General features: G+C 44.1%; 1 protein-coding gene across 1 annotated transcript in view; it reads right to left on the bottom strand.

Moving 5' to 3' along the window:
- IRS1 (insulin receptor substrate 1) overlaps nt 1–15,036 on the bottom strand; it is a 71,581-nt gene that overhangs the window by 31,750 nt on the left and 24,795 nt on the right.

The following is a 15,036-nucleotide window of genomic DNA, read 5'->3' as shown; positions in this document are numbered from 1 at the left end:
AAGCAGAAAGTACTGACTTCCAATGATAGAACTCTGGACAAAAGCTGAACTGGGAAACTAGCAAGAAAAAGCCAGCTCTAAAATTTTACAGTCCGCAGAATTTAGATACACAGCTGGAGAAGGAGGTCCAAATCAAAGACAGCATGTTCACATCAGCGGCCTGATTCAACACAGGAATATAATGTCATATGCTCTGATCAAAAACACAAAGGACTTATGGGGGGCTGGGGGTGTCTGGTTTAGCCACATGGAACTTGAGCTGATGACTGAACCTTGAATAGCTGCTCATACCTGCAGCCCACATAAGTAAACAAAGTCACTGAACCTACCCTGGTTAAAATTATACCCTGCTGTAAAAAAAAAAAAAAAAAAAAAAATCCCATCTGCTATGGAATGTCTTTGTGTCTTCCCCAAAGGTCAAAATGAATATTTTGCTTTATTCTACGGCTTTCTTTTTGTCCAGACCAGTCACTATTATGCATGGTATTGAAATACTTACATAAAAACGTTAACTTCTTCTAGTTCACACTTCTTGTTTCTCTGTGCAAGCATGTACATAGGCCAGCCTTTCAAATCACAGCATTTCTTCTTGCTTAATCAAAGCCTTGTGTGAGGACACTGACACACAATAACTTGGTACTATTCAGCCAAATCAGAACACCCCATGTTCAACAAACAGACGTATGAAACAGATTTTACAAATCCATGACATACATGTCAGAAATATTTCACAAGTGATTTTCATTTCCAATCTTTGGTGACCCTTTTTTCTCCAGAAAACAATGCTCTTGAGCAGATTGGCTTAAGCAGCACTGAGCATACAACCCTCACTCTAACGCGCACATACACGTCAGTAGGGAAGTAAGAACCAGAGAAAATTAAGAGTTCAATAACATCCGCTATCAACTTTTAAACGCTGATAAGGAATCCATGGAAAAGAACATTTGTGGACATGCAGCAGCACTGCGGCATAGCAAGCCCTATCTGTTCTCCCTGTAGTAGTGAGGACGTGCCACTCCACTGAAGTAGATGGAAGTTTTGCTCCCAAACCCTTGAAGGACAAAATTCCTTCATAGTGTGCACACACATGAGCAAAGCCATCTCCTCCTGCAACCCTCGGTGTAACGGTACAAAGCACAACCTGACATTAAAACATGCTAGTGGTACAGAGAAACCAAAACGAGCCCTATTTTTCTAAGGCAGTGCAATTCCAACAGCAAAAGGATCCAGAAGGCAGCTGTGGAGGTGAGGAAGAAGCCCCATGGAGATCAGCCTCTCCAGCAGAGAGCAAAGTGCCTCCCCTCCAGCCAGCGGGGCGGGATGCCCCTCTGAAGGGAGATGCCACTGCACAGCACACGCGAACCCAGCTTGCACTGCATCTCTGAAACAATACGCTCAGCATTTTGGTTCAGCTTTTCTTATTTCTGGTTTCCATACCATTGCTAATAACGAGCTGCCAGATGGCAAATGAAAAGAGTGTGCTGTGTGACCTTCAGTTGCTGAAGCAGAATGAACTTGGGGGAATCCTGTCACTGACAGGCAAGCACATCGCCTAGGAGGTGCCAAAATACTTGCACTGCCAGAGCCTCTTAAGGTGGAGGAAAACTACTCATCTATCTGGACTGCTGGATTTCTGTGAGGCTGTGAAGAGGAGGAACATAACTTAAACACAATTAGGCAAGATCATGAAAGCAAAATTAGAATTTCTATTTGCAAAGTTGTAGGAAACCTGTGCCTGTGTGCCTTTGCGTGTGTTTTGGAAACACCCAAGACACACCTTTATATAAAGAAAAGGGGAAAGAACTAAAGTTCCCTCACTTCCTTGCTCAGAAAACATTCATTGTTTGGATAAGCCACTAAATTAACTTCAGCTGTAGAGAAAATGACTCATTAAAGAGAACAATCAAAAATTTCACTGGAGAGGGGGGGAGGAGGTAAGGAGGAACTTTAACCTTCCCCCTCTCCTGCCAAATAAATGACACAGTAGTTTGAAAAAACAAACAGAATGCAATAACACTTCTTAATAAATAAGGCTTAAAACAGAAAGCTACAGAGAACGGAGGTGAATGAAAAAAAAAAGTCACGCTAAAGACGATTCTGGTAGTTCTTGAAGCATGTTAATCCTCCAGCTGTACTCAAACTACATCTGGAACCGCTCCGTGGAGCGGCAGGAAGGCAGAGCTATCTTTCAGAGCTTACTTCCTAACACGGATCGTAGCGCTGGACGCTCATCACATAGTTAAAAGCCAGTTTTGTTCTTGCAATCATATATCTGCTGGACAACATGCATTCAGCTTTTATATCACACCACAGGGGACAACACGCAAAAGACTTTTAATGAATGAACAACAATTTTCTTCTCCAGGCTCATCTGAGCTGCCACTAGATCAGCAGGGAATGTTTCAGGGAGACTGACGCTTCCTCGTGTCTGTCAGTGACTTACCAAACCTCCTATAATGAACTGGGGTCTGGGGGCAGAAGAGGGTCCCTGCCTGTTTCTCATGCGTCATCTGGAGTAACCCAGCAGGTCTGAACGACCGCTGCCTAAAGCCATTACACGTACTTAGCACTTTCACCTGAAAATGATTTCCACGTACACATGGCCTTATCTAAACTAGAAAACCTGATTTGTCAGCGAGGCTTTTGGTTTTGGAGGAAAGGTTTGTTTGAACTGATGACAAGCACAGACAGCTCTACCAGTATGGATGCTAAAAGCAGCAGTTCTGCTGGTGAAAGATGCCTTTTCTTATATACAGCTTACTATCTTTTTACCTGGACCAAAACAGGCCGTAATGGAAAAGGGTTTTCTCCATAGCATAAATACAGATATACCACGTTCAAGTCCTGTAAATCAAAGGCTACAATTAAGTGTTCTGCAGTCTCGTTTATTCTGAACACTCACCATACAGCACTCCTGTATTTTGTACAAGTCTTTCGCCTTTACCTGTTTCCTCAGCCTACATGCAAATACTAAAATGTGGCCCAGATCCATGCGGCACAAGACATCACAAGAGACATTTGCTAAAGGAATAAAAACTGATGAGCTACTCTAACAAACATAGAAGTAAACAAGCTTGAATCGAGACAGATCAAATGTCTTCACCAATATGCAGAAGAATTTTTGGAAAAGATGAAATACCCAAGGTAGGAGATAAATTAGACAGTGAATTACAGATCATTTTGTAGCACTTTAGAACTAACTCATTAGTAGAGCTAATTAAAATTAATGGAGACTTGCTATAAATTCAAACAAGAACAGTGTAGTAACAGCTTACAGAAGAAAAAAAGTTTAAAGGGACACATCCTAAAAGGAGGTATATGATGCCTCAGCCCCCTCAGCTTCAAGCAGGCTACAGCAATTTACATCAGCTGCAGATTCCTCCCCTTTCCCACCAAGATGAGAAATATTTCATAGCACTCATGCAAAAGGATCATCATGCAAACATTCCTCCAAAATATGTTTACACAAATGTTACCAATATCTTACACCATTTTTTTCCCCTCTAACAATCCTTGGCACGTCAACGCTTCCTACTACTGCAAGCACACAATGAAATCAGCGTAAGTAACTTCATTCATACCTATGTTTAAAATTTTATAACAGCCTATCAAGCTAAGAGATTATGATTCATCCAAGCCATTAAAGCCCAATTACACTGACTGAAATGTGAGCTCCCAGCCCTATTCCAATTTCTGCTTCTGCTCACTCTTTCCCTGTACCCCTGCCTACACAACTTTGCCTTCTATAACTTCATGAAATGCCTCTACACTCTTATCCTTCATCACACTGAAGCTCCATTTCTTTGTCCTTGTGGTTTGTCCTCTCCTCGCACCGTCACAACCTCTTACCATGCCATGTGTTGTCTGCTCTCCTCCTCCAGATCACACAAGGTCCTGTAACCAGGTCTCTTCTGTGGCTACGCTCTATTTCTGCTTGATCGTATCAGTTCAAATATATTTAATTATCATGTATGTACTGACACTTGACTTCACGGTGGATTAATTCAAATTAAAGTGATTAAAATAATCAAATTTAGATTAGCAAATGAGGAAACTTATCTTTTTTATGTTCTTAATGGTCATTCTCAAAGAGCGATAACCAGTAAATCATGCTGATTTGCAATACAACCTTTTAATTTAGCATTTGGTGTAGTCTCTAGTTAGACAATACCATTAGTGTATATTTATGCAGATTCTTGATCAATAAAAATTAACGGCCAATGCAAGTCACCATTTGCTAGTTGCCTAAATTTCGTATTTATGACTCGTCAAGCTGTATTTGAATGAAAATGGGGATGACACGTTAATAGCATGTTCTGTACTTAGTTATCACTCAAGTAAAAACTAACAAAACACCCTGAATACATAAAGAAGTTGCTTAACAAAATAAACTTTGTATTTAATTACAATTTATGTTTTTAAAGCCTCTTCCAAATTTAGCAGATGAAACTGAATGGGCTAGGTTACTATGGACTCCCAAATTTCAAATTTAGTAAATGTTTTTTTTGGTTGTTTTAAACTAAACAACTGCAGAAAGGAAATCTTTTTTCCCATCTTTTCAATTTCAGCTGATCTCACTCATCTCTGAATAAACTACTCATTTAATCACACTAGCTGTATATTAAAATGAAAACAAAGTTCTCTGAGTATCTACCGTAGCAGCTGCTGTTCTCAAAAATGAGTATTTAGCATTTGAAACCCCGATTCTGGATACTTCTTCAATCATGCTCGCTACAGCAATAGCTTTGGTTTCCCTAAATATTCGATAGTTACACTGACTGAACAGGTCTGTCTTAGTCTAGCTAACATTAGTATATTAAAGCACATTTAGTTCCAAACCCAGGTTTATTTTTCAGAAAACATTCCAAAAGTTATTCCAACCCGAACCACCCTACTTTCTCAGCCTCAGCTTGCCTTTCTCTCCAGGGACGTGCTACCACCACCTCAGGGTCAAAACAGAATCTGAGAGAAATGTAAATATTTATTCTCTTCCCGGAAAAGCACTCCACAGAGCGGAGGGAAAAAAGGGGATGCGCGCCCAGGGAATCGCATCGGGGTAACCCGAGAGCTTTGCTAAGCCGGTATCTTTCCGTGCAGGCAATCCCTCTGCTCTAAGGGGTAGTCCCTAACTGAAAAGATGCACCCCATTTTCCAGAGCCTCCCACCTGAAGAAACACCCCCGGGTGGCCGGGCGCGGGTGACACCGAGCCGTGCCAGCCCCTGCTCAACACGGGCTGGCGTGCACCAGGCTCTGAAGACACAATAACATTCCTCTCGCTGGCTTTGAGCCCAGAGGCTAAAAGCACCAAATAACTATTCATTCTTCCATCTTGAGACACATTCCTAACCTAGTTCAAAGGCCTGAAAAAACATGCCCTAGCTACATGCCTGCACACCTCCAGAAGGGCTTTTCCCTTGCACCACAGCTTGCGAGGAAAAGAAGTTTCACACCAAGAAGAATGAAACACATATGAAAGTTTTGCTCCCTAACATTGTTTAAAGCATTCGAGGCTGAGCTGCGTACAGGTTCCTCAGCTACGTTGGCCCATTTAAGAATGAAGTTTCACCATTTACATGCTCGACCTACAGCGGTTCCCAGTGCCTGCTCCGAGCGCAGCGCTGGGAGGGGAAGGGAGCTGACCGGGCCCCGTCCCGCTTCCACCACCGCTCCTTCCCACTCAGCATCGTCTGCCTCTGGCACCTCAAACTAAGATAGATGGAAATGTCACAGGGCTACACACCCCGATCAGGATGTCCAAGGACTTCCAGCACACTCAGCTCATGTTCACCAGATGATTATATATAACGTCAACAAAATACAAGATTATTTCCAAAATACTGATGCTAGGACAAATATTAACTTTCAATAAGAAAAATATTTACAGCTTTCAACCTACAGCTTCCTAAACAAACTGAATTCCTCTTTATACTTTTTATTTTGCCGTTTCTCAGAAAACTGCATGCTGTTATGTGCAAAACGGGAAAATATAAACAAGTCACTAAATAATAAGCCGACCTAACTACAGTCACTGTTACTTGTATAGAATGAGTCAAGGCACAACTGCTGCAGATGTCCCTGGTCCTGGCCACATCTCCATGGCTGGTGCAGCTCCCTGACCTGTCACAGGCTCGCTCTGCTCCCCACGCCAGCTGAAAAATAAGGCAGAACGACACGGGCATCCCTGCACGCCGCCTGCCTCCCCCGAAGGCAGAACAAAAGGAGCAGCAGGAGCAAAGGGCAAGGTGAGCCCACCCTTCTCAGCACAGCATGCTGCTTAAATCTGCCCCAACATCTTGCAGGCCCACACCCAAGCTGCAGCAGCCAGCCTGCTTGTTGAGATTCCTCAACCAAGGCAGAGGGAGAGTTTCCTCTGGTTCTGGGTGTTTCGGCACACCTAAGCTGTAAAATGCTAGTGTTTCCTTACCTCTGGTTCATTTTACGTATGTGATCAAGCCATCAGCTATCTAGCACTCGTGCACTTTCCATTGCTTTTAAGGACAATAAATATTTATTATTCTGAAGTTTAGTTGCCGTTACTTAAAGAAATAAATACTCAGCTTTGTTCTGCAATGCAGAAAATCAAAAATGGACAAAGTGCTACAAACACCATAACACAGCAAAGCAAGAAAGGCTGGTGCACTGTGCCTGTGCTTTGCAAGCAGAGAAGTCAAAAAAGAGAAGTAGATTAAGTGTAGCAGGTTAAGGGAGGCATTTTTTTCACCTTTACCAAAGCAGTTCATACCTGCCCAAACCATATTGTGACGATCCTAAGGATTTCAATTGTCACTCATTTTCAGCAGATGAAAATTGCGTAGCTTGAATTGACTATCACTGCAGGAAGATGAGCATTGCTCACTCCTCACGTAGCCATTGCAGAGATCTTCATCCCCACCACAAGGAGCAATACATCACCCTGCGGACATCTGAGTCATTCTGAACCCTCCGAGCAAGCCTAGGTGCCACAGAATCACAGAATGTCCTGAGTTGGAAGGGACCCACAAGGACCATCGAGTCAACCCCTGACTCCACACAGGACCACCCCAAAACCAGGCCATGTGTCTGAGAGCGCTGCCCAAACGCTCCTTGAGCTCCAGCAGCTCAGTGCTGTGACCACTGAGGAGCCTGTTCAGTGCCCGACCACCTCTGGGTGCAGAACCTTTCCCTAACCCCCAGCCTGACCCTCCCCTGTCCCAGCGCCATGCCGTTCCCTCGGGTCCTGTCGCTGTCCCCAGAGAGCAGAGACCCCACCTCTTTCTACAACCATGCAGCTGTGCTACCTGCACTGGTCTCCTCCATGAAATGCAACAATACTATGGAAGGAAATATCCTCAAGGATATAATCCAAAGTAGCAGGTTGCTTGTTCCTATTCTCTAGGGGTAAAAAATACCTTTTCTAACATGTAACCTGTTCTTCAAAAGCAGGCCAGCTATGCTGAAGATGAATTACCATCCAGTGCTTTAATCTAGATATCCTCACTGACACAATCTGCTGTCACCAGGACGTCTTTCTGCATCTCACATGCAGCGCAGGGAACGGGAAGCTGGGGTCCGAACTGAAGCAAGGAAGTCACAGCTCCAGCTCCCCGCCCCACTCCTCTGCAGTCACTTACAAACTGATAAGCAACGGGAGTCAAACCAAGATATGCTGCAAGAGCAGCAACGAACTCAGCCAATCTTCTACCTCAATCTACGCTCCAGGAGGTTCTTTCATTCTCTTGACAAAGACAAGTGTCTAGACACTGCTCGACTGTGATGTTACTGCGTGTCCATTAGCTCGTGAGGAGGATGAAGGGGGCTTGGGGTTGGTTTGGTTGTTGTTTGTTGAAGATTTTTTTGGTTTGCCTTAATCTCCTTCACTCCAGCTTTTTTTTTTCCCCCTCTTCAGGGAACTGCTCCGCTGAAGGGCAGCCCCCCTGCAGAGCCTAGTTATGCAGTTTACTGAGTGGCAAAGCCAGTTTAAGGAGTCGCTGCCCCATAGGTATGTTTTAGCAAACACCGTGCACCACACCAAAAGCCAGATCACTGAAAGGTGACAAGAATCAAGGCTGATGGATATTTCACATTTTTCTTCAGATTCCTTATTTCAAAGAAAACTTGTCCAATGCTTAGATGCCCTAGCAACTTACAAATATCCAACCTACACAGACTGGAAAACAAACAAACAAAAAATACACAGTAAATTAAAAGGAAGCTGTAGATGCTCCCACACTACTGCCTTCCTGCATTTACAACATGTATCATCAGACAGTTCAAATGCACAAACACACTTCAATAGTTCTACTAGCCGTAACGAGTGAAACACTCTTACAACCTAATTCCTTTCCCCCAGAAGTGCATCTTACTTGAAAATTTAATAGGCTATTTTTTGCACAGCTCCCAAATAAATGGAATTTTACAACAGTTGTCAAAACATACACAGGCAAATCTTCCGTGCTACAGCACAGGAATGGTGCACCTCATCACACGGTTCAGGCGGCTGACAGCAGGTCTTTTAACTAGGCTCCCGAATTATTACAAACAGTTGAACACAAACAAACTTTCACTCTCCCACCTACCTGATCAAAAACTCCTCTGAAGAAAATACAGTTTGCAATTACCCAAGGTTAAATCTCTAATAATAGTCTTCAGAGAACATGACCTAGATGTGTCAAACATGATCAGAGAGATATATATCAAGACATCTTTTAGTTAGTTAAGAGCGCCAGACTTATTTAAATCTCCTTTATCTGTTCACACCTTGGCTTTGTTATATTTCTCAATATTTCTGTAAGTGGAGAATAAAGCTGTTAAGCTTCAGAATCTTTTTTAAGTTACTGACATCTCTCCTTCATTACCTTTATCTCATGAAGTCAGAATAACAACCATCATGATCCCCATTTATCTAAAACACAGAATGATGTAAAAACAGAATGCCGCTACTCGCTTCTATGCATAGGTACTCTAATATGTCTTATTACATATGGAAGGCCAAAAGCCAGCTCTTAGCATTCTGACAAATTGGGAATTTAGATACATTTGTTAATATTAATATATTTGCATTGCTGTTTTCACCACAAAATGAAAACCTCAAGATCTGCTGTAACAAGCCATAATATTTTTGCCATTTTAAATCTTCTTTTACAAGATATTCTTTACACTGAAGAGTTTTAAGGGAATCTATACTTACTAATCTGGAAGACAAATCACAAAACACTAGTGAACCTCATTTTAAATCAATTTATCATAACTGTCCGAGCAGTACAGTGTAAAGAAGAAAACACTGCCGTGAAAGAAAGTCTGTGTGAATATAGTTCTCCTTTCACTACACGTTTTATAATAACAAGATTCTTTCACATGTTAAAAGTCACTCGTTCTTACTTGCTTTGTACTTAACTCGTATCCCTAGCTGTGGTTTACTGTTGTGGTTGTGACAGGGATGCTAGAAGACAAAGAACTCAGGAAAGAAGAGCCTGAGGCAAATTCGGCTTACCTTACCAATGCACATCATCCTGTTAAGGCCAGCAAACTGACCAAATAATATATAAAAATAAAATCTCATCACAAGTAAGGGGTACATATGCTTTCTAAATAACGTCTACCAGTTATAAAGGTGAAAAGAAAAATATAGAAGTAAAAACACCTTCAAGAAACTGCAGCACCATGCTAAATGAGCACCTCGGGAATAACCTCTTTGTATATATACAGGCTTTCCGCCTTTCTCTCTACTATTCCTCAAACTTTCACACACCTCCACCCCAATTCCCATCGGACCACGAGCACCCTGTAGCTCTCTCCACCCACATCATCATGCCACAGCTTCTCTGTGTCCCCCAAATCCTTTCTATGCCCCACTCCCAGCTCCCTACCCTACCAGTTCCGACAACTGGTCCCCGGTCAGTGCCCCCAGTTCCCATTATCTCATGTCAGCATCCCATAATTTCTCTCCCAGCCAAAGTAGGGGGCCCAGCAACAGCATCTCCCCCATTTTCCCTCCTACCTTTTACCTAATATATTTCAAAACTGTCAATCAAATGCAGTAACTATTTTCCAGTGCTACTTGGAACAGAGATTAAATCCAGTGTCTCATTAGTTTTGGAAAAGTCTATCTGTGTTTCTCCCATATCACTGGACACTAAACCATGTTTTTTTAAGTTTACTTTCACTAGTGACTTTACTGAATCTCTGAAAGTGGACATGTTCTGTTCTGATTATTGTACAAGTGATTTTTGTATGTAAACAAAAAAAAAAAATTCTTCACAAACAAGCTATTGTAAACTTACTGCAACTTGTCCAAAAGAATATTCAAGCACCCTTTAGTTAAGGTACTTGCAGGTATGTATCTATAAAGAGTCATGAAGAACTGTACAGTCCTAACGAATAGCAAAATTCCAGCTAACACAAAGCATCCCTGAAACAACGCAACATACCAGGGGTGTCAGTCAGTCGGCATTCCTCCTGCAGAGCTGCTTGCTGCGCTTTGTTTAGGGGTTGTAATTCCCCATTTATGAGTGTTATCTAAGGAAACACATGACTCGCCACAGCTGCTAGTTAAAAACGAGCATCCTCCTGGCCCTGCAATGTCCTGTTTCGTTTGAACTGGTTTCTGAATGTGGTTTAAATTTGAAAACATTGACTAAATATGAAACCTATGGGCTAGAGAAGTCCAGATAGTACTTCATTATCTACTGCGTTGGTTTATAAATCATACAGCTGCAATTTTTAAGCCAGGAAAACAAAAAAGAAAACTCTTAAGAAGCCTGTCATTAAAATCAAGGGAGGGAGGGAATAAATCAATACGAAAATGCAACGTAGCTATATTAAAGGAACTGATCTACCGTCTCAATTATGAAAGAACGAAAAGAAAAAAAAAAAAGAAACACATTAATAATAAGCTTGTGGTCTTGTTAAGCAGGAGAACTGCAAATATGCAAGTATGCGGAGACAGAGGCTCAATTTTGGCAAATAATTAGGTATGGGGAAAACTGGTGTGTGCATACAGTAAGAAATCGACTGTTTTGTCTACAGAATACCCATAGAGCATGGAAAACTTTCATAATGTACTGGTATTTGTGTTGGTGCTGACCCAAAACGAGGGAAACTTCTGTTCTTTCAGTTCTGGAAACAACCTCCCCCCAAAACTTATTTTAACGGTACACGTCTTGTTTTGGCAATTGCTGTGTTTAAGTTGTTCCACCTTAAGCTTCTAACTCGAGGAAGCAAAACTAACTATTGAAAACTATTAAAAAATAAATAAAGTAAAAAAAAACAAGCAACGTGCCAACAAACCATTCCAGATATCTCAGACACGAACCACCCGAGTTATTTTCTGTTTACCATTATGTGTATTTTCAGAAGCAAAATATACATTCGAGCTTTTCGCCTCAGTAGTGCTTTGCTTTAACTGGACACGGACACAAGGCAGGGGCACCTTACAGACGTCCTTGCCCTGCGTGCTGGTTTCCTCCAGCACCCAAACACCCACCACGCGCCGGGCAGAGAGGCATCATTAAAGCTGCGAGGGAGCCAAGTTACCACTTGCTCAGGCTGCACATATTCCACTCAGTGTTATTAGTGCTCACTTTCACAAGTTCTCAGACTCATCAACGAAATGGAAATGAGGCGGGGGAATAATGTCTTTGCTTTGAAGCTCTGGAGATCAAAGCCACGTACCTGGATTCATTCTGCCATCCTGCTTCAGCCTTTCCTGTTTCTCAAGAGCCAACGGCTAATGGTTTCCTTTTTGGAATATTTTTTGACTGTATTCTCTGAACACAAGCTATCAGCTGCTCATCTTCATACCCCTGCTAATTCTAGGAGGTTTCTCTTCTCACAGCAACTCCAAAAGCAGGTAAGAAGCACATCCGCGATATCTGCTCATCTGTGCATGCAAAATCCTGAGCAGGAGGAAAACGCCTTACAGCAACACTGCTCCCCCCACTCCCCGGCTACAGCCTCAGCTTCCTCGTGTCACAGGCCGGTGTTTTCCAGCAGGATTTAGCCCCTAATGCATGAAAGTCCACCTGTCATGGGATCCAAGCACCAAGGAGCCACCGGCTGAGCTAGGCACACGCAGCAATATCCACTTCTCACAAGGAGAGGGAAATGTGTGGGCAGAGGAGCTTGCAGGGCAGCTTGTAAACCACTGAACTTTTAAAAGGATGAGAGAAGAAAGGCTAGGGCAGGGCCACGCGTTACAATGCAGCCAGGAACATATGACAGGGAAAGCAATGGGATTTGAGGGGGAGTGCAGAGAAACGCTATGGATGGGAGAGATTTTTATATTTTTTTAAAAAATTTGCAAATCAATGATTATTTCACCTGCTATCTTTAATGTTAGGAGAAATAAGTACCACTTGAATGAGGATAAAACCCCTGCAGAATGTAAAGCCTCAGCAACCTGGAGGTGGCAGGGATGGGGGAAAGGACAGGGCAGCAAGGAAAAGAGGAGCAAGCTGGCTTGCAGCAAAGCAACAGCAATAATTTTACCCACTGGGAGCTGAATGGCAAACATGTGAGGTCCTTGCCTTGTAGTCTGGAGCAACAGAAAATTCCAGAATGGGTAAAACAAGAGTTGTCCAGATAGTTTTGGCCTTTGCTGGAGAGGAGGGAAGGAAGACTGCTTTATGGAAAGGGAGAAAAAAGAAAGTAAAGAAATAGCACGTGCAGTCCTTCTGCCACTTCTGAGATTAAAAGCATTAAGTAACAACCCACAGCTACAAAAGACATAGAGAGCAAAGCAAGGGCACTTAAAGCAGCCTTTCCCATCCCTTATTCCAACACCTGCAGCTTTGCCTCTCCCTCCCCAGGTCCTGATGGTTCTCCCTTCTCTGCTGTACCTGCAAACGACCCAAGTGGCTTCCCCTTGCTACTCCACGCTGCTCAGGCAGCATGACGAGAAGCAGCAGCAGGAGAAGCAGCAGGAGCAGCCCCCCTGCTCTCGCAGCCAGTGCCCCACCAGCCGTGCCTGCAGGAGCAGCGCGGGGCGATGCTCAGCGGCTCCTTGGGGAGGGCGCGCAGAGCTCCGGGACCTGGAGCGCTCCCCGCTCACAGGAGAACGGTTTAGCTTAAGGTGCTCAACAGCTTCTGCAGGCATGTGCAAGCAGACTGTTTGCAGGCCTATAAATCACTCACCTCCGGGCAGATTTTCTTAAGGATGGCACAAGGTGTGCCCTACATGGGCCGATTCCCCTGCCTAACCCCAGTTCTACCCGCAAAGCAGAAAAGGTCTGAGGACTGGTCTAAAAACAGATGTCAACGTGGTGTAACACAATTTTTTTCCTTGACACACTCAAGAAGATGAGCTAGTCGGGCTGAATTCTGAGGAAAGTTGCAGCTGATGGTCAGGAATGCAGCGTGGGAAACAGGAGTCCAACGAGTTAACATCTGAGCAAGCTGCAAGCAACCGAGCTGGATAAAGGGGAGGGCACGGAACAGGCACGGCTGCTGACTCCCTGCATAATTACAAACCGACTCTTCCCGGCCTCCCAGAAGCCGTACTCGCTTAGTCCAATCCTAATTCGGGGAAATAAGAACCAACTTCAAATAGCAATTACTCCACTAGACACTACCTTTCACCACGCTTCTCTGCGAACAGCTGCGTGATGCTTTCCAGCATCTCCTGGTGCCGGGTCTCTCCTGTCCTGATCCCGCTGCACAGCGCAAGCACAGCGGGGATCTCACTACCTCCAGGATGGAAAATCTGCTGCAGCTTTTACATTAGCGGTGACACACCAGATCAATTAAGGCAAGGTGTCTGCAGCAATGTAAGCAGCACAGGTGCAAAAATCTGTGCAAGTAAACAGCTGCGGCACTGCTCCTCCTCAGACCTGCACTCTCTTCCTCTCACACATTTATCATTCATCCATATCTCAGCAGTGGATTTTCTCTCACGCTTGCTCCCCCAATCTTAGCACAGAACAGGAAAAAATAGCAATACACCCACCGACGTGAGCACAACACGCTGCACGCTCCGGCAAACATCCCCGCGCCAGGAGCTCAGCGCTGCCCTAAGCAGCCAGGGACTCACAGGTCAGGGCGGCACGACACAGCCAGCCCAGACAGCCGCCTGAAAGCGTTTCCAGAAGCAAGGTGTGGCGGGTACTGCTGCTCACCAAGTATTGTGACAGCCAGCACGCTCCTGTCACACAGCCACGGAAACGATTGTTTCCTACAGGCACCATTCAAAGCAGACCTGCAGTACCTGTGCTCATGTGAAACCTCACCTCGAACACTGCAATGAATCTGCCGTTCGTAGGTCACCTAAGACCAGTACTTAGCACCGCATTGCTCTAACAGGCAACAGTGGAAGTGCTAAGTGGCAAATACGGAGAGCTTATTTCGCCTTTGTTCAGGTATATAAACGTGTCCCAGAGTAACATGGAAGCGATGATCCCAGGCACCTTTCCAACACCAGCTCCCAGCATTCCTTCACACCGAGTGAACAGACAATACAAACATTATTATGCTTCCAATAAAATAATAAACAGCGGTATGAGATCCAGCCCCTCGTATCTCCTTGTATACGTTCATAGTAATATCTGGTCACACTGCTGGGATCGCTGCTGCTCCAATACACAGAAAACCACTAACGGCAAGCGTCACAGCACAACAAACCAGGCAGCTAGCTGCCAGTGCTCGCCCGCAGCACTGCTGCTCACCTTTCACCAGGACCCATCCACACGCACGGTAACGCGCTTCCCGGGCTCCCAGCGGGACGCATTTGCTCCGTGCTGCGTTACGTTGCTATGATGCAGGAACATCACAATGCTTGCGATGATGCCCCGCTGACCTTACGCCTGTAATCAAGATGTGACAGCCTGGCAGAAGATTTTCCCAAATTAAAAGAGGAAAGTTGTAAGGGAAAATAAAGCACACCAATGCAGCCAATGGCAAAGGCACAGTTTTCAGGGCCCGTTTCTCATGCAGTCTGTAATACTGCTGCAAGCCCCTGACAGCCACGCTTCCTATCAGCTGAAGCACGAGGGATGGATACAGGGCTTTGAAGACTCTCAAATCTTTCTCAAATTCACAGTCCTTTCCAAGCAAAGCTGAATTAA

The sequence above is a fragment of the Anser anser genome (genome assembly GCF_964211835.1).
Source record: "Anser anser genome assembly, chromosome: 9".
In the NCBI taxonomy this organism is placed as follows: Eukaryota; Metazoa; Chordata; class Aves; order Anseriformes; family Anatidae; genus Anser; species Anser anser.
The sequence above is the reverse complement of the archived record's forward strand: the minus strand, read 5'-3'. Positions and strand labels throughout refer to the sequence as shown.